This window comes from Phyllobates terribilis, unplaced genomic scaffold (assembly GCF_046119375.1).
Source record: "Phyllobates terribilis strain yellow unplaced genomic scaffold, ASM4611937v1 Scaffold_511__1_contigs__length_1272262, whole genome shotgun sequence".
Lineage (NCBI taxonomy): Eukaryota > Metazoa > Chordata > Amphibia > Anura > Dendrobatidae > Phyllobates > Phyllobates terribilis.
Window position 1 is genome coordinate 189,226 of NW_027363271.1, and position 21,025 is coordinate 210,250.

The following is a 21,025-nucleotide window of genomic DNA, read 5'->3' on the forward strand; positions in this document are numbered from 1 at the left end:
AATAGGGAGAAGCTCCACGTTTTTTTTTTTTTAATTATTTCATGAAATTCATGGAATAATTAAGAAAAAAAGGGCTTCCCTATATTGTTGTGTCCGGCTAGGTACAAATAGGCAGCTGGTGGTTGGGGGCAGCCCGTTCCTGCCTGCTGTACCTGGCTGGACACAAATATAGTGTGAAGCCCCACGTCAATTTTTTTTTAATTATTTCAGGAAATTCATGAAATAATTAAAAAAAAATTATGTGGGGCTTCGCCCTATAATTGTGTCCAGCCAGGTACAGCAGGCAGGAACGGGCTGCCCCCAACCACCAGCTGCCTATTTGTACCTAGCCGGACACAACAATATAGGGAAGCCCTTTTTTTCTTAATTATTCCATGAATTTCATGAAATAATTAAAAAAAAAAATGTGTGGCGCTTCGCCCTATTTTTGTGTCCAGCCAGGTACAACTAGGCAGCTGGGGGCTGGAATCTGCAGCGCAGGGAGACCCAAGCTTTCTGGGTCCCACCCGCTGCAAATTGCAGTCCGCAGCCGCCCCGGAAAATGGCGCGTTCATAGAAGCGCCATCTTCTGGCGCTGTACCCAACTCATCCAGGGCCCTGGTGCGGTGGCTCACTGGGTAATAAAGGGGTTAAGGCCAGCTTGGCATTATCAGCTGGCCCTAAGCCCGAAATTCATGGGGTCACGCCAATATTAGACATGACCGCCATGAATTTCTAGTAAAGTATTTAAAAAAAACACAAACACCCAGAAAAAAGTCCTTTAATTGAAATAAAGACACAATTCTTTATTGTTCTAAATTAAACCATACTTACCGCCACACCCATTCCAGCTGAAGCCAACGATCTCCTGCAATAAAAGTAAAATAATAAAGCAACCTCATCCTTACCTTTCCATGGTTCCCAGGACAGCTTCAGCTCTGCTACATCGAGATGACAGGCTGGACCGCAGCAGAACGCTGCCATCCAGCCTGTCATCCCGCGGACACTGAGAAGCGCAGGCATGCTTGCGCTCCTCAGTGTCTTTCTGTGACGTCATCCAGATGAGCCGAGGTCATGTCCAATGAACTCAGCTCACCTCATGCACGTCACTGACAGCGTGGGAAAATTCTCCTGCACTCAGCGCTTCAGCGTGAGAATTCTCCCACGCTGTCAGTGACGTGCATGAGGTGCGCCGAGTTCATGGGACATGACCTCACCTCATGCACGTCACTGACAGCGTGGGAAAATTCTCACGCTGAAGCGCTGAGTGCAGGAGAATTCTCCCACGCTGTCAGTGACGTACATGAGGTGAGCCGAGTTCATTGTCGGCTCATCTGGATGCCGTCACAGCCAGACACTGAGGAGTGGAAGTATGCCTGCGCTTCTCAGTGTCTGCGGGATGACAGGCTGGATGGCAGCGTTCTGCTGCGGTCCAGCCTGTCATCTCGATGTAGCAGAGCTGGAGCCGTCGTGGGAGCCATGGAAAGGTAAGGATGAGGTTGCTTTATTATTTTTCTTTTATTGCAGGAGATCGTTGGCTTCAGCTGGAATGGGCGTGATGGTAAGTATGGTTTAATTTAGAACAATAAAGAATTGTGTGTTTATTTCAATTAAAGGACTTTTTTCTGGGTGTTTGTGTTTTTTTTAAATACTTTACTAGAAATTCATGGTGGTCATGTCTAATATTGGCGTGACCCCATGAATTTCGGGCTTAGGGCCAGCTGATAATGCCAAGCTGGCCTTAACCCCTTTATTACCCAGTGAGCCACCGCATCAGGGCCCTGGATGAGTTGGGTACAGCGCCAGAAGATGGCGCTTCTATGAACGCGCCATTTTCCGGGGCGGCTGCGGACTGCAATTTGCAGCGGGTGGGGCCCAGAAAGCTTGGGCCTCCCTGCGCTGCAGATTCCAGCCCCCAGCTGCCTAGTTGTACCTGGCTGGACACAAAAATAGGGCGAAGCTCCACGTTTTTTTTTTTTTAAATTCATGAAATTCATGGAATAATTCAGAAAAAAAGGGCTTCCCTATATTGTTGTGTCCGGCTAGGTACAAATAGGCTGCTGGTGGTTGGGGGCAGCCCGTTCCTGCCTGCTGTACCTGACTGGACACAAATATAGGGCGAAGCCCCACATCAATTTTTTTAAATTATTTCATGAATTTCCTGAAATGATTTAAAAAAAATTGACGTGGGGCTTCGCACTATATTTGTGTCCAGCCAGGTACAGCAGGCAGGAACGGGCTGCCCCCAACCACCAGCTGCCTATTTGTACCTGGTTGGACACAACAATATAGGGAAGCCCTTTTTTTCTTAATTATTTCATGAATTTCATGAAATAATTTAAAAAAAAAAATACGTGAAGCTTCTCCCTATTTTTGTGTCCAGCCAGGTACAACTAGGCAGCTGGGGGATGGAATCTGCAGCGCAGGGAGGCCCAAGCTTTCTGCCCCCCCCCCCCTCCCCCCGCTGAAAATTGCAGTGCGCAGCCACCCCGGAAAATGGCGCGTTCATAGAAGCTGGATGCTGTACCTGGCTGGCATACAAAAATATGGCGAAGCCCACGTCAAAAGTTTTGGGAAAAATTAATTAAAAAATAAATAATAATTTAGGGACTGCATCTTTATTAACTCCTCAAATGTCATTTAGTGTTAAAATAAAGGACTTATTTTAAAAAAAATTGACGTGGAGCTTCGCCCTATATTTGTGTCCAGCCAGGTACAGCAGGCAGGAACAGGCTGCCCCCAACCACCAGCTGCCTATTTGTACCTGGCCGGACACAACAATATAGGGAAGCCCTTTTTTTCTTAATTATTCCATGAATTTCATGAAATAATTTTAAAAAAAAATGCGTGGGGCTTCGCCCTATTTTTGTGCCCAGCCAGATACAACTAGGCAGCTGGGGGCTGGAATCCGCAGCGCAGGGAGACCCAAGCTTTCTGGGCCACCCCCGCTGCAAATTGCAGTCCGCAGCCGCCCCAGAAAATGGCGCGTTCATAGAAGCGCCATCTTCTGGCGCTGTACCCAACTCATCCAGGGCCCTGGTGCGGTGGCTCACTGGGTAATAAAGGGGTTAAGGCCAGCTTGGCATTATCAGCTGGCCCTAAGCCCAAAATTCATGGGGTCACGCCAATATTAGACATGACCACCATGAATTTCTAGTAAAGTATTTAAAAAAACACAACACCCAGAAAAAAGTCCTTTAATTGAAATAAACACACAATTCTTTATTGTTCTAAATTAAACCATACTTACCATCACGCCCATTCCAGCTGAAGCCAACGATCTCCTGCAATAAAAGTAAAATAATAAAGCAACCTCATCCTTACCTTTCCATGGTTCCCATGACAGCTTCAGCTCTGCTACATCGAGATGACAGGCTGGACCGCAGCAGAACGCTGCCATCCATCCTGTCATCCCGCAGACACTGAGAAGCGCAGGCATACTTCCACTCCTCAGTGTCTGGCTGTGACGGCATCCAGATGAGCCGAGGTCATGTCCAATGAACTCCGCTCACTTCATGTACGTCACTGACAGCGTGGGAAAATTCTCCTGCACTCAGCACTTCAGCGTGAGAATTTTCCCACGCTGTCAGTGACGTGCATGAGGTGAGCTGAGTTCATTGGACATGACCTCACCTCATGTATGTCACTGACAGCGTGGGAGAATTCTCACGCTGAAGCGCTGAGTGCAGGAGAATTTTCCCACGCTGTCAGTGACGTGCATGAGGTGAGCTGAGTTCATTGGACATGAACTCGGCTCATCTGGATGACGTCACAGAGAGACACTGAGGAGCGCAAGCATGCCTGCCTTCTCAGTGTCTGCGGGATGACAGGCTGGATGGCAGCGTTCTGCTGCGGTCCAGCCTGTCATCTCGATGTAGCAGAGCTGGAGCTGTCCTGGGAACCATCGAAAGGTAAGGATGAGGTTGCTTTATTATTTTACTTTTATTGCAGGAGATCGTTGGCTTCAGCTGGAATGGGCGTGATGGTAAGTATGGTTTAATTTAGAACAATAAAGAATTGTGTCTTTATTTCAATTAAAGGACTTTACTCTGGGTGTTTGTGTTTTCTTTTAACTTTGACTATGGGGTTAGTAATGGGGGTGTCTTATAGACGCCTCTCCATTACTAACCTGGGCTTGATGTCAGCTGGCATTATAAGCTGACATCAACCCCAACCCTATTACCCCCTGCCACCGCACCAGGGCAGCGTGGAAGAGCGAGGCTAAGTGCCAGAATTGGCGCATCCTATGGATGCGCCATTTCTGGGGCGGCTGACGGCTGGTGTTTCTAGCCTGGGAGGGGGCCAATATTCATGGCACCCTTCCTGGGCTATTAATATCAGCCCCCAGCTGTCTGCCTAGCCTGTGCTAGCTATTAAATTAGGGGGGACCCCACGTCATTTTTTTGGGGGGGTCCCCCATTTTAATAGCTAGTAAAGGCTAGGTATTCAGCTGGGGGCTGATATTAGTAGCCTGGGAAGCTCCGTGGGTATTACCCCCTTCCCAGGCTTCAAACATTTGCCCCAGCTGTCTGCTTAACCTCCGCTAGAGCCTAAAATTAAGGGGAACCCCACGCCAATTTTTTTTTAAATAAATCCTTTATTTTAACACTAAATGACAAGTACAGTAATCAACACTGTCACTGTACTTCATATATATGTGACTGACATGTTTCTATCTATCTAATCTATGTGTGATTCTCTATTCCTTCTATTCTAAATTGTCGGGTACAGATGCTGAATTGCCGGCCGGCTTTCTTAAAGAGACGGTGCATGAAAACACTATTATTTTTTTAAATAAATCCTTTACACTAAATGACAAGTTCTGTAAGCAACACTGTCACTGTACTTCTTATATATGTGACTGACATGTTTCTATCTATCTAATCTATGTGTGAAGCTCTATTCTGTCTGTTATAAATTGTCGGGTACAGATGCTGAATTGCCGGCCGGCTTTTTTAAAGAGACGGTGCACGAAAACACTAATATTTTTTTTAATAAATCCTTTACACTAAATGACAAGTACAGTAAGCAACACTGTCACTGTACTTCGTATATATGTGACTGACATGTTTCTATCTATCTAATCTATGTGTGAAGCTCTATTCTTTCTGTTGTAAATTGTCGGGTACCGGTGAATGCCGCTGATGAATTGCCGGCTTTTCATGTCATTCTACATTATTCTTAGTTGTTTTACTTCATGTAGAATTAACCTACAAGGAAAGAAAGGGTTTATTTTCATTCCGATATTTGTGTCCCATTGACTTGCATTGGTTTCCGGTATCGGAATCGGCGATATCCGATACTTTTTGGGTATCGGCCCGATCCAATCCGATACGATATTTCCTGATATCGGAAGGTATCGCTCAACACTACTCATCACCTATCCAGAGATCAGTGATAACTTGTTCCAACTAGACATCCCCTTTAATGGAAGAGATCACATCTCTAACAGTCAATACGCTATTCATTCCCAATCTTCCCTGGCCCCAGTAATGCCCCTGAGTATATCGCAAATATGAGCCAATCATCAAACCCTCTGCTGACTGTTCCCGATGTTTTATAGAGTTTGGAGACGTTGCTACAAGAGAAGATATCAGCGGACACCATGGGGGTGGAGTATTCTGCCAGCGATGGAGCAGGTAGTATCCACCAGTCTGTGATATCTGACCTTCCTCCATATTCTGCTCTTACATGCGTTTCTTCAGCTTTACCCCTTCCCGACATAACCAATTTATGGTTTTTTTCTGTTTTTTCCTCCGCTTTTTCCAACTTTTCTAACTTTTTGATATCTGTCCACATAGTGTGAGGTCTTGTTATTTTGTAGGATGAGCTGTCCTTATAAATGACACCATTCATTTACCACATAGTCCTAGAAAACAGGAAAAACATTTCAAGTGCAGTAAAAGTGCGAAAAAAAAAGCCTGACATTGTTTTTCTGGGAACGGTTTTAACGGCGCACATTGTGTGGTAAAAATGACCTGGTAATAGGATCCTACTCCTCAGTGTGATTACAGCAAGACCAAACTTCTCCAATAGTTTTGGCAAAAGAAAAGAACTTTTTTTTGATGCTGTCACCATTTTTTCTGAGACCCGAAACATTTTCAGTTTCCGGGTTGATGGAGCTGTGTGGGGGCTTATTTTTTGAAGGGCAAGAGGACTTTATTGATAACATTTTGGGACACATATGTCATGGTCATCGCTTCTTACAGGATTTTCTGCAGTATTGAGGCGAACGAAAAAAAATGCAATTTTGTCTTTTTGAATTTTTTTCTGTGGGGTTTTAATAAATATATATATACTTTTTTTCACTGTATTTGTATACATCATCTGATTGCTTGTGCTATATACAGCGATACCACAGTAATGCTCCATATAGCAAAACCACGGTCTTCTTTACAGCCCAAATGAAGCTTTATGATGACAGGCACGGAGGCTTCAGCAGACCCCCGGATGTCATAGCAGTCCATCGGCGCCCTATGATCGCGTCACAGGAGCGCCGGTGGGCGTATGGAACGACGCGTCCCAATGCTGGCGCACTGTTAATGCTGCTGTTAGAGATTGACAGCAGCACTGAACAGGTTAACAGTGGTGGGCAGATCTTCGCTCCACTCGCAGCTGTTAGAGGCAGGTCCTGGTTGTTTGTCACAGCCATTATCTGCCATGTACGGGGCGAGCTGACCCTGCTCCATACACCCGCTACTGACTTATACCATACACGTACGGCAGATGTTGGTAAGGAGTTAAAGCGGTTGTCCAGCTTTGGGGCCATTTTTTTTACTTTAATGCAAGTATTTGGGGCTAAAATCGATTTCTGTAATTGAGTTTCATTAAAAATGTTGCCTTCTGTAGCATCTGTGCTGCACTGTCTATTGCTGGCTGCAAAATTAGCTAACTGAGAATCTATCAGTGAGCTCCTTAGTCTTAAGGGAGAGTTTGTAGATCTTTAATCTGTTTTTTTTCCTGAGTGCCTATTAGCTGATCTATGCCCAAAGAAAACACAAAACTTGAATGTGCAGGGAAACAATAAGTCTGTAATAGTCGGTGTAAAACACTTAATGAAACCTAAATGTAAAAAATTACTTTTAGTAGTAAATACATGACATGAGAAAATATACACTGCTCAAAAAAATAAAGGGAACACTTAAACAACAGAATATAACTCCAAGTAAATCAAACTTCTGTGAAATCAAACTGTCCACTTAGGAAGCAACACTGATTGACAATCAATTTCACATGCTGTTGTGCAAATGGAAGACAATAGATGGAAATTATTGGCAATTATCAAGACACACTCAATAAAGGAGTGGTTCTGCAGGTGGAGACCACAGACCACATCTCAGTACCAATTCTTTCTGGCTGATGTTTTGGTCACTTTTGAATGTTGGTTGTGCTTTCACACTCGTGGTAGCATGAGACGGACTCTACAACCCACAGAAGTTGCTCAGGTAGTGCAGCTCATCCAGGATGGCACATCATTGCGAGCTGTGGCAAGAAGGTTTGCTGCGTCTGTCAGCGTAGTGTCCAGAGGCTGGAGGCGCTACCAGGAGACAGGCCAGTACACCAGGAGACGTGGAGGGGGCCATAGCAGGGCAACAACCCAGCAGCAGGACCCCTACCTCTACCTTTGTGCAAGGAGGAACAGGAGGAGCACTTCCAGAGCCATGCAAAATGACCTCCAGCAGGCCACAAATGTGCATGTGTCTGCATAAACGGTTAGAAACCGACTCCATGAGAGTGGGATGAGGGCCAGACGTCCACAGATGGGGGTTGTGCCCAATGCCAGACCTCATGTGGCTGGAGTATGTCAGCAGTTCCTGCAAGATGAAGGCATTGAAGCTATGGACTAGCCCGCCCGTTCCCCAGACCTGAATCCCATTGAGCACATCTGGGACATCATGTCTCACTCCATCCACCAACGTCACGTAGCACCACAGACTGTCCAGGTGTTGGTGGATGCTTTAGTCCAGGTCTGGGAGGAGATCCCACAGGAGACCATCCGCAACCTCATCAGGAGCATGTCCAGGCGTTGTAGGGAGGTTATACAGGCACGTGGAGGCCACACACAATACTGAGCCTCATTTTGACTTGTTTTAAGGACATTACATCAAAGTTGGATCAGCCTGTAGTGTGTTTTTCCACTTTAATTTTGGGGGTGACTCCGAATCCAGGCCTCCATTGGTTAATAAATTTGATTTCCATTGATGATTTTTGTGTGATTTTGTTGTCAACACATTCAACTTTGTACAGAACAAAGTATTCAATGAGAATATTTCATTCATTCAGATCTAGGATGTGTTATTTGAGTGTTCCCTTTATTTTTTTGAGCAGTGTGTATATATAATATAAATAATTACTGCAGCTTTAATGCTGTTTATTACGTCTCAGGAGGAGGACGGAAGAGGAAGAGGACGGAAGAGGCGGAGGACGGAAGAGATGGAGGACGGAAGAGGCGGAGGACGGAAGAGGAGGAGGACAGAAGAGGAGGAGGACGAAAAAGGAGGAGGACGGAAGAGGAGGAGGATGGAAGAGAAGGAGGACGGAAGAGGCGGAGGACGGAAGAGGCGAAGGATGGAAGAGGCAGAGGACAGAAGAGGCGGAGGACGGAAGAGGCGGAGGACGGAAGAGAAGGAGGACGGAAGAGGAGGAGGACGGAAGATGAGGAGGACCGAAGAGGAGGAGGACGTAAGAGGAAGAGGACGGAAGAGGAAGAGGACGAAAGAGGCGGAGGACAGAAAAGGCGGAGGACGGAAGAGGCGGAGGACAGAAGAGGCGGAGGACGGAAGAGGCGGAGGACAGAAGAGGAGGAGGACGGAAGAGAAGGAGGACGGAAGAGGAGGAGGACAGAAGAGGAGGAGGACAGAAGAGGAGGAGGACGGAAGAGGAAGAGGACGGAAGAGGAGGAGGACGAAAGTGGAGGAGGATGGAAGAGGAGGAGGACAGAATAGGAGGAGGAGGACAGAACTGCACCTTAAGATCCCTAGGGGGAAAGGGATGGTAGTAATATAGTGGTAGTATATCCGTATTAGTGTAATATGAGTAATAATACTAGTGATAATAGTAAGAAAGTAATAAAATAACAGTAGTAATAGTAGTAGGTAGTATAGCAGTGTGATCCAGGGTCCTAGGACTGATCGCCTTTTCTCGGGGTCAAGAAGGAATTTTTCCCCTGTGACACAAATTGGCTGAAAGTGTCCTGGGGTTTTTGCCTTCTTCTGGATCAACACTGTAGGTATAGGGCAGTATTAGTAGTGATAGGAAAGAAGAATAATACTGTAATAAGATAGCACAATGTAATAATAACCATATCAAATAGATTTATAAAAACAAATTAAAATAACTCCAGTAGTACAATAATTAGTGTAATATTATATAACTTGTAATAACATTAATAGGTTTGATCCAGGGTCCTAGGACTGATCGCCTTTTCCCGGGGTCAAGAAGGAATTTTTCCCCTGTGACACAAATTGGCTGAAGGTGTCCTGGGGTTTTTGCCTTCTTCTGGATCAACACTGTAGGTATAGGGCAGTATTAGTAGTGAAAGGAAAGAAGAATAATACTGTAATAAGATAGCACAATGTAATAATAACCATATCAAATAGATTTATAAAAACAAATTAAAATAACTCCAGTAGTACAATAATTAGTGTAATATTATATAACTTGTAATAACATTATTAGGTTTGATCCAGGGTCCTAGGACTGATCGCCTTTTCCCGGGGTCAAGAAGGAATTTTTCCCCTGTGACACAAATTGGCTGAAGGTGTCCTGGGGTTTTTGCCTTCTTCTGGATCAACAGCTTTAGGCATAGGGATTTTAGTAATACCATTATTAGAATCACAAGATTAATAAAAAAAAATTAGAATTACATTTTTTTAATTCGTTTTATAACAGTTACAATTAATTGCATTAATGCAATAATAATAAATAGTAAAAATGGTGGTAATAATAATAATACAAAAAACTAGTCCCAGTTAGTAAGTTAGTGTAATGTTAGTGTAGGGACCCATCTGAAGAGGTCGCCTTGACGTTGGCAGATGGGCTCGCACAATTTGCTCAAAATGTGCGCTAAGAACCTCATATTTCTATGTACAGGAGATCTAGCAGTAATACCACTCAGGAGATATCTGTGTACACACATTTTGTTATATACTTTTGTGCAGCACACAGGGCAGGTATACAGGTACAGGGCGAGAGTGTTACAGTGATATTATAACTCGGCCTTAAGGATAAAATGCTGATAACTACAGATCCTGGAAACACATTCGAAACTAGACCTTGTAAGTAACTGGTTCCCAGCTAGTGGTAAATATGTACAGGGCAGTCCGGTACCAAGACCTGCTCTATAGGACACATTATCATCAGGCAGGTCCTTACAAGATCTGCGGCAGAAGTGTGGCTGTGTAACACAGTCCTGCTCCTGCCTCAGCTGCCCACAGTGGAGCCAACCTTGATCCTGGCAGCTTAATCCATTGTATGACACAGTAGGGGGCTTCCACAGCATTTAGGCACTTTAGACAGGAGAGGGAGGCATGATCATGGTGCCAATGAGTTTCTATGGCAGCTGAGATCTAACAATGGACCCCATGACGCCCATTTTACTGCTCCTATTAGACCCCGGCTGAGGAAAGGTCTATGAGGACACCGGTCAGACTTATGTCGCCTGCTCTGCACATATTAGAAATACCTAGGGCTGATTAGTTTGCCATTTGTAAATCTGATCCAGCAGCGTTGGGCTACCACTGATGTGATCAGGGCTATTGAGCTCCTAGATTGGGCAGAGGAGCTCAGTATTCAGCAGGAGCTGGCCGAGGAGAGCAGAGCAACTTGCATGGGGCTGCTGCACAAGAAGCAACTCACAAGGTGGAGATTTACCCGGAGACGCTGTGCTCGGGCTGTGATCTGCTGTGCAGGCTGCATAGTAGATGCCTCGAAGGACCCGAACTTCACCCCTAACAGGCACAGCAGAGCTCGGACGGCTGCAAGTGAACAGAGAGCGGCTGATTAGTAACTGCTGCGTCTCCTGCAGCTCAGATAAGAGCCGCACAGAGCGGGGGTTCAGTAATGATGAATATGGGAAGTGTCCGCCCCTCACATGCCCTAAATGCGGCCTCCAGAGGTAAAGTTTCCCCTGTAACCAGCGCCTCCTCCCACCTTCTCTGCTGGCATGCTCCATTACTTAAAGGGGATGTCTGTAGAAAACAAGTTATCACTTATCCACAGGCTCGGTGATCACTTACTGATCGTGGGGTCTGACCGCTGCGAGCCATCGTCTGATCGGGAAGGAGTGGAAAGTCAGGGATCAACTGCTGCTCCATTCATTCTCTATGGGGCTCCGGAAAAGCCGAGCTCAGCGCTTGAATGCCACATAGGGAATGAATGGAGCGGATCCTGGAGTAATAACATGCCCTCCTCTCCTCAGCTTTCTGTCTGTGTAAGTGGCTCAGCCCTTGTCTCCCCTTCTGCTCCGGCTTCTGTGCTGGTCCTTGTGAGGAAGAGGAAACCCTCTGCCCTTCTGCTCCGGCTTCTGTGCTGGTCCCTGTGAGGAAGAGGAAACCCTCTGCCCTTCTGCTCTCAGTCCTCTGCGACTTTTCACAATCGCTCAGTGCACCCATTATATGTAATAAGGATCATTCTTCATCCCTTGTCCAGCTTTCATCCCCCCCAGTCTGACCAGCGGACAAGATAATAAACATGTGAGTGGAAGGTTCACAATTATTAGATGTGTTGTGAAAAGTCTCCACAGCATTATCCGGAGAAAACTGCAGGGTGACCGCTTGTGAAACCAGCACAAAATCCAGCGGACAGCGCTTCCCTGTCCCCCGCCGGTCTCCGTATCCTGGCATTCAGCTATTCCATTTGGTGCTTATTCTGGAAGGAAAACAAAAATGTGATGTTCTTACACAGACGCCTGAAGACGCAGCTTTTCATCATCCATGTTGGGCTGTTGTATGACGTGTGGATTACTCTGCTTGCTGGATTCTTGCATTACCACAAACACTGCCTTTATTTTGTGATTTCTGTGCCGCTTCCCACTTCTATTGGCACTGTGATATATCAGCACGTGAGGGCTGCCACAATCATGTGTCAATAGGTTATTGCTGGAGCCTGTGATATAGAGACCATCCTGGACCAGGGAAGACTTGGTACAGAAGCACCTAGAGAGGGGGGTACAGGGGCTTCATTTCAATTTTAAACTTAGCTGGATTGTGTTTAGCTACAAGAATGGAGAGTAAAATAATAAAATCTTAATTTTTTTTTTCTATTTGGCAAAATCGTCCATCAGAGGTTTGGCCACTACCAAAAAGTTTTTGATGAACTTACAGTAGTAACTGGCGAAACCCAAAAAACTTTGTAATGCCTTTAAGTCTTGAATATAATACCAATCCAGTACCGTCCGGACTTTGGCCAGATCCATGCAAAAACGGTGAATGATAAGAACTAACCCTGAATGGAGAACATACATGTTATGCACACGCCCGGGCTGAGCGGCGTGTGCGTGTGATTGTAGTGATTCCACTGGACCATGAACCGGAGAGTGCCTGGAGGGGCGTGACTAAGTATCTGGCCGATCCGACCAAGATGGCACGACGGCATACGACGCCAGTGCACCAGGGAGAAACCGGGCAGAGGAACCAGGTGCTACTCCAGGTCAAACTCCGGACACGGGGGTTGACCCACACAGGGATTACTGGATCAGGCTGGTTAGGCTGGCGCACAGACTGGAGGGTATAGGCAGGCACGACTGGTATGCAGGCAGGCGGGTAAAGGCAAGCGCAGCTAGAGTGCAGACAGGGAGGCACTAGCAGGTAGGAACACAGGCGGGATAGGACCCAGTACACACTGGGACTCAGGAACAATACAGGTAGAGGGGTACAGGCAAGCACAGCTAGAGTGCAGACAGGGAGGCACTAGCAGGTAGGAACACAGGCGGGATAGGACCCAGTACACACTGGGACTCAGGAACAGGCAGGTTAGGCTGGCACAGACTGGTGGATATAAGCAAACACGGCAGGTATGCAGATGGGTGGATACAGGCGAGTATGCAGGCAGGGAGGTACTGGCCGAAAGGACGGGCTGGAGCACAGAAAGGTTAAGACCCAGTACAGACTGGGTCACAGAACCGCAGATGCGGTAGACAACCACAGCAGAGAGGGAACGCCCGAAGCGGTGGGCAAGAACAGAGCAGGACGGGGCTGCAGGAGCAGCGAGCACAAGCAGGGCAGGACAGGACTGCCGGAGCAGCGGGCAGAAGCAGGGCAGGACAGGACTGCCGGAGCAGCGGGCAGAAGCAGGGCAGGACAGGACTGCCGGAGCAGCGGGCAGAAGCAGGGCAGGACAGGACAGGACTGCCGGAGCAGCGGGCAGAAGCAGGGCAGGACAGGACTGCCGGAGCAGCGGGCAGAAGCAGGGCAGGACAGGACTGCCGGAGCAGCGGGCAGAAGCAGGGCAGGACAGGACTGCCGGAGCAGCGGGCAGAAGCAGGGCAGGACAGGACTGCCGGAGCAGCGGGCAGAAGCAGGGCAGGACAGGACTGCCGGAGCAGCGGGCAGAAGCAAGGCAGGACAGGACTGCCGGAGCAGTGGGCAGAAGCAGGGCAGGACAGGACAGGACTGCCGGAGCAGTGAGCAAGGCAGAGCAGGGGGGACAGGGCTCTGTTCACACGGAACAGACAGGAAGAGAAAGGCAGAGCCAGATACCAACAGGGTACTTGCAGTGAAGTAGCGAGTGGACCACAAACTCACAAACGGGAGTACAGAGACAACAAGCAGGAGTTAGGTACGAGTTCAGACTCTGCAGAAAAAGGAAGGGAACGGACATCGGACATAGAGGCAAAACAGGTAAAGGATAGGAGAGAGTTCAGACTGGAACTGAGTGTACGGAGGAGACCGACACTGCAGAGGGATACAGGAGCGGGTCTGGGAATACGGCCCCCAGAGAGGCGGGACGAACAGGCAAGGAGCGTGTTCAGACAGGACAGACAAGATACAGGAGCGGGTCTAGGTAATCGGCCCCTAGAAGGCGGGAGGAACAGGCTAGGAGCGTGTTCAGACAGGACAGACAAGATACAGGAGCGGGTCTAGGTAATCGGCCCCTAGAAGGCGGGAGGAACAGGCTAGGAGCGTGTTCAGACAGGCCTGGAAATACAGCCTCCAGGAAAGGCAGACAAGAGAACACAGAACGGGACGGGACCTGGCACCTTCAGAGTGCAAGCACACACTGAAAGAAACACTATGCTCAGGCAGGAATAGATGGGAGCAGCTGAGCTATATACCAGGTGACAGACAGCAATAGGCTGAGGACGCACAAGGGTTGTGACCCACAGCAGGTACAAAAAGCAGGAAGTGATCGGGCGCCGCCCTTAAGCAGCAGAAACAGACACAAACAGACAGCATGGAGGGAAGCCAGAGAGACATTCTGGACAGGAGATCAAGTGCGTGCTCTTGCACAGTGGGAGATGGACCACTATGCAAGGACGCCGCCAGGTATGTTACAGTACCCCCCCCCTTACGCCCCCTCTTCTTCAGGCCTGCCAGAATCTTCCGCAGGGAATTCGAGGGCCAATTCTTCACTTCGAAGAGATCACTTCCCCTGTCCACCGGAAAAACTGGTCTCCTCTGGGTAGCTAGGATGCTACCTCCCATCCAGCCACCCTTAGCAACAGACGAAACGGGTGGAGTACCAGGAACAGCACACAAGGAAGTCTCTCTCCACATATTTTCAGGTGGCACCCCAGAGGGTACAGGAGACAACTGGAAGTCCTCCACCGGGTTGGAGGGGGACAGAGACTTGGGGGTAATCTCTGCTTCGAGGTACATCTTGTCAAGCTCACAGGAAGAAATAGACGGGTTATCAGGTACATAATGAGGAAAAGTCACTGTCTCTTTGTTTTCTGGTGGTACCCCGGAGGATTCAGGAAACAACTGGAGGTCCTCCGCCGGGTCAGAAGAGTGCAGAGGCTCAGAGAAAACATCTGCTTCAGAGTACACTAGGTCGGACTCACTGGACGAAGCAGGCGAGGTATCGGGTACCGAGTATAGGAAAGTCTCTGTCCATTCTCCACCAGGTGGCACCCCGAAGGGTTCTGGAGACAACTGGCGGTCCTCCGCCTGGTCAGAGGGGTGTAGAGACTCACGGGTAACCTCTGCTTCAGAGTACACTAGGTCGGACTCACTGGACGAAGCAAGCGAGGTATCAGATCCAGGATATAGGAAAGTCTCTGTCCATTTACCACCAGGTGGCACCCCGAAGGGTTCTGGAGACAACTGGAGGTCCTCCGCCTGGTCAGAGGAGTGTAGAGACTCGGGAGTAACCACTGCTTCAGAGTACACTAGGTTGGACTCACTGGACGAAGCGAGCGAGGTATCAGGTACAGAGTATAGGAGAGTCTCTGTCCTTTCGCTACCAGGTAGCACCCCGAAGGGTTCAGGAGACAACTGGAGGTCCTCCGCCTGGTCGGAGGGGTGTAGAGACTCGGGAGTAACCTCTGCTTCAGAGTACACTAGGTTGGACTCACTGGACGAAGCGAGCGAGGTATCAGGTACAGAGTATAGGAGAGTCTCTGTCCTTTCGCTACCAGGTAGCACCCCGAAGGGTTCAGGAGACAACTGGAGGTCCTCCGCCTGGTCGGAGGGGTGTAGAGACTCGGGGGTAACTACCACTTTGGGGTACCCATTGTCAGGCTCACAGGACGAAGCGGACAAAGTATCGAGTACCGGGTGTAGAGAATTCTCTCTCCATTTGTCATCGAGTGGTATCCCGGAGGATTCAGGAGGCAACAGGGGGTCCTCCGCCAGGTAGTAGAGGTGCACAGACTCTGAGGTAACCACAGCTTTGGAGCATCCTTGGACATGCACACCGGTTAAAGTGGGTGAAGCATCTGATGCCGGGTGCAGGAAGTTCTCCTGTGTGGAGTCTGGATGGGCAGAAGTCTCTTCGGGCAGGAGAACTGGTGCACTACCCACGCACATTACCCGTTGGGGCTTCTCCGGGATACAGGGAGATGAAGCTTCAGTAGGGACTTCAAGGTTGGGGTCAGGAGGTCTCAGGGAGGACAGACCCTGGCGTGACGGCTTGCCTCTACGTCTAGCACGTCTGGACTGCCTCTTGAGGTTGGGAGAAGTATTCCGGAAAGCGTAGTCACCCTGTGAGGATTCTGGGTGGGCAGTAGTCTCATTGGGCTGGAGGACTATTGCGCTACCCACACACATTACCCATTGGGGCTGCTCCGGGATATTGGGAAGTGAAGCTTCAGCAGGAGCCTCCGGGTTAGGATCATCGAAGACCATTAGAAAGGCCACCAGGAAGGCCATTAGGTCCAGGAGGATCGGATCCTGTGTTTCATATAGGGGGTTGATCCATTCCAAGGCATCACCCGCCAGGTAAGACATAATGAATGCCACCTTAACCCGATCGGTGGGAAAACATAGAGGGTAGAACTTGAAGTGTAGCATGCATTGCTCCACAAATGCACGACTTTGTCTAGGATCCCCATAATAACGTAGCGGATCCGCGGGAACGAGAGCAGATAGATCCATCTGGACGGGTGCGTAATTCGCCTGGAACTCAGCTAAAGGAAAAAAAATATATTTATTTATTTATTTTAATGCATGTATTCGCTGGAAAACTTCTCAGAGAGCGAAGGCCGTGGGGCTCAACGGGAACCATGGCCTGAGCATGCTGTTATGCACACGCCCGGGCTGAGCGGCGTGTGCGTGTGATTGTAGTGATTCCACTGGACCATGAACCGGAGAGTGCCTGGAGGGGCGTGACTAAGTATCTGGCCGATCCGACCAAGATGGCACGACGGCATACGACGCCAGTGCACCAGGGAGAAACCGGGCAGAGGAACCAGGTGCTACTCCAGGTCAAACTCCGGACACGGGGGTTGACCCACACAGGGATTACTGGATCAGGCTGGTTAGGCTGGCGCACAGACTGGAGGGTATAGGCAGGCACGACTGGTATGCAGGCAGGCGGGTAAAGGCAAGCGCAGCTAGAGTGCAGACAGGGAGGCACTAGCAGGTAGGAACACAGGCGGGATAGGACCCAGTACACACTGGGACTCAGGAACAATACAGGTAGAGGGGTACAGGCAAGCACAGCTAGAGTGCAGACAGGGAGGCACTAGCAGGTAGGAACACAGGCGGGATAGGACCCAGTACACACTGGGACTCAGGAACAGGCAGGTTAGGCTGGCACAGACTGGTGGATATAAGCAAACACGGCAGGTATGCAGATGGGTGGATACAGGCGAGTATGCAGGCAGGGAGGTACTGGCCGAAAGGACGGGCTGGAGCACAGAAAGGTTAAGACCCAGTACAGACTGGGTCACAGAACCGCAGATGCGGTAGACAACCACAGCAGAGAGGGAACGCCCGAAGCGGTGGGCAAGAACAGAGCAGGACGGGGCTGCAGGAGCAGCGAGCACAAGCAGGGCAGGACAGGACTGCCGGAGCAGCGGGCAGAAGCAGGGCAGGACAGGACTGCCGGAGCAGCGGGCAGAAGCAGGGCAGGACAGGACTGCCGGAGCAGCGGGCAGAAGCAGGGCAGGACAGGACAGGACTGCCGGAGCAGCGGGCAGAAGCAGGGCAGGACAGGACTGCCGGAGCAGCGGGCAGAAGCAGGGCAGGACAGGACTGCCGGAGCAGCGGGCAGAAGCAGGGCAGGACAGGACTGCCGGAGCAGCGGGCAGAAGCAGGGCAGGACAGGACTGCCGGAGCAGCGGGCAGAAGCAGGGCAGGACAGGACTGCCGGAGCAGCGGGCAGAAGCAGGGCAGGACAGGACTGCCGGAGCAGTGGGCAGAAGCAGGGCAGGACAGGACAGGACTGCCGGAGCAGTGAGCAAGGCAGAGCAAGGGGGACAGGGCTCTGTTCACACGGAACAGACAGGAAGAGAAAGGCAGAGCCAGATACCAACAGGGTACTTGCAGTGAAGTAGCGAGTGGACCACAAACTCACAAACGGGAGTACAGAGACAACAAGCAGGAGTTAGGTACGAGTTCAGACTCTGCAGAAAAAGGAAGGGAACGGACATCGGACATAGAGGCAAAACAGGTAAAGGATAGGAGAGAGTTCAGACTGGAACTGAGTGTACGGAGGAGACCGACACTGCAGAGGGATACAGGAGCGGGTCTGGGAATACGGCCCCCAGAGAGGCGGGACGAACAGGCAAGGAGCGTGTTCAGACAGGACAGACAAGATACAGGAGCGGGTCTAGGTAATCGGCCCCTAGAAGGCGGGAGGAACAGGCTAGGAGCGTGTTCAGACAGGACAGACAAGATACAGGAGCGGGTCTAGGTAATCGGCCCCTAGAAGGCGGGAGGAACAGGCTAGGAGCGTGTTCAGACAGGCCTGGAAATACAGCCTCCAGGAAAGGCAGACAAGAGAACACAGAACGGGACGGGACCTGGCACCTTCAGAGTGCAAGCACACACTGAAAGAAACACTATGCTCAGGCAGGAATAGATGGGAGCAGCTGAGCTATATACCAGGTGACAGACAGCAATAGGCTGAGGACGCACAAGGGGTGTGACCCACAGCAGGTACAAAAAGCAGGAAGTGATCGGGCGCCGCCCTTAAGCAGCAGAAACAGACACAAACAGACAGCATGGAGGGAAACCAGAGAGACATTCTGGACAGGAGATCAAGTGCGTGCTCTTGCACAGTGGGAGATGGACCACTATGCAAGGACGCCGCCAGGTATGTTACAATACATTTCTCTGGTTTGACAAATAATTTATTATCTTTGAGTATCTGTAAGACCTGCCTGATATGTACCTGATGTGACTGGAGGTAAGTAAATTAATATGTCATCAAGATTGGTTTGTTGTGATCTACCTGCCAGATGACTAAAAATGTCACTAACAGTGTTGAAAGAAAGCGGGAGCATTAGTCAACCCAAATGCCATCACAAGCTTTTCATAGTGCCCCTCAGGAGTATTGAAGGCCATCTTCCACTCATCTCCTCAATGTGAATGAGATTATAAGCCCCCCTGAGGTCTAGTTTAATCAAATCGTAGGAGCCAAATTTTTTTCTAAAGAGGTCGGGGATGAGAGGGAGAGGATATGCATCCCAGACCGTGATCCGATTAAACTCGCGAAAATCAAGGCGGGGGCGCAACCCCCAGTCTTTTTTTTTGACAAATAAAAACCCCACTGCAACGGGAGATGAAGAACGTCTTATAGGGCCCAATGGTAGACTGACTGACCATTCTGTTCTGAACTGCCACCCTAAGATGGCTTCCCATTATATACCTACTGTATAAGTGCTCCCTCTAACGGCTTCCTCCACCCACACCCACTACTGGTTCCCCCTACCTTTGGGTTCCCCCCACTCCAGCCAGGGACAGGGCTCAGCAGCTGCACTCTGCATGTTGGATGCAGGTGATTTGGGGGGTTCTGTGCAGCACTCCCATCTTACCTGAGTGAAGGGAGACACCACACCTCTGGGTGAGGTGCAGTACCACTGTGGCGACTGAACACTCAGGGGCGCCACATTCCCCCCCCCCCTGTAAAACGCAGCACGTCCGCGGGCTGGAACAGAGCAAAACCAGGCATAACTGACATGCAAAATTTTTAAGATGCATCAGCATATTTGACCATAAAACAACATTTCTTCCCTTTATGGGAGGCACATTTCTTTTAACGTTACTGGTTACATTATAAAACATCATAAGAGTATTGTCATATAAAACAATTTTCAAGACAGTTCCAGCACCAGGGTGCAACAGTAGCAGCATGAGGGACCCGTCCACAAACCCTCAACGTAGGCCCTGGGCATGGCTGCAGGGCATAGACGATCCAATCCTGGACCTCGTCTTCCGCCACGCCAAACGGGTTTTTGTTCTGAGGTATATTTGTAATTATAAAACCAATAGGATGCACTTTAAGAAGTGCTAAACTATGTACAATGTCAACGTCCGGCTTCTCACAGTCCTCAGCCTGTCAGTCTCTGTACCCTGACGGGTAACTGGGTAGCAAACATGAAGTCAACTGCACCCTTCCGGGCAACTTATGTACAGTCCAGTTAACTAAAACAGTTTAACAGTGGGGCCCCCTCCGGGGGAACCCCTGGTTTCTGCAGGCTGACCCAGCCTGGTCATCAGCCTCAGGCTGCAGGGGGACCAGGGATGGAGCAGCGCCAGCCGCATTTGGGACAGGGACATCACTCCGACCTGCTCCCGCGACTGCATCAGCTCGGCCTGACACCTCCCGGTCTTTACGCAGCTTCTCTCCACCGCCTCTCCTCTTTCGGGGGCGGTCCCATGGCACTTTGCTGTCGGTCACTCCCTGTGTCGGCCTCCCCGCTTTGACGGACACATCTATGCGGACAGTCACTGTTGCAAGGGGCAGGGCCTGCTTTTGGAGCCATTCTGGGACGCGGCCCACGACGGGAGGTTCCATTCTGTTGTTCTTTAGCACGCACATAATGGCGCCCGTTCTTCTGGGGCGGGCGCCACATTCAAGGCAGAAAACACTTCTTTAGGCGCACATTACCCGCAGATGGCAGGCTGGTCACGTATCCTGTTCGTGACGCCAAGTGGTGACTCGCTGCCCCCTGGGCCGCGGGGCACACGGCAGCCGGGCCGTATGGCTGCTTTGGGGAATATCACGGTGGCTGGCCCGGGGCGGTCAGTGCAAAAGGGATTATTTATAGGATTTGTCGTGAAGCCACCTGTGGTGTCTGGTGAGGATCACCAGCGCTGCAACAGTCCTCTGAGGCAGATGTTAGGGCAGCTAGAGATGGAACGGCTCCCCACAGGTGGAGCGGGCCTCAGGGCAGTGTAAATAGATGGAGGGTGCGCTGGGCGTTGTAGTGCAGGGAGGGAAATGGCACCAGTGAAGGAATAGACGGAGGCAACTCAGTGCAGTCGTCCAAGATTTTAATACACAGTTCTTCAGGAAACACAAAAGTGCAAGTTACAGGTGAAGGCCTCCCACGTTGCGCCGTGTTCACCCTGGCAGGGGTTCAATCCTTCCTCAGGAAGTTTAGGAATGCTTGGCAGAACCCCACTTTCTCGTGTTCCTACTTTGACCGTCTTCACAC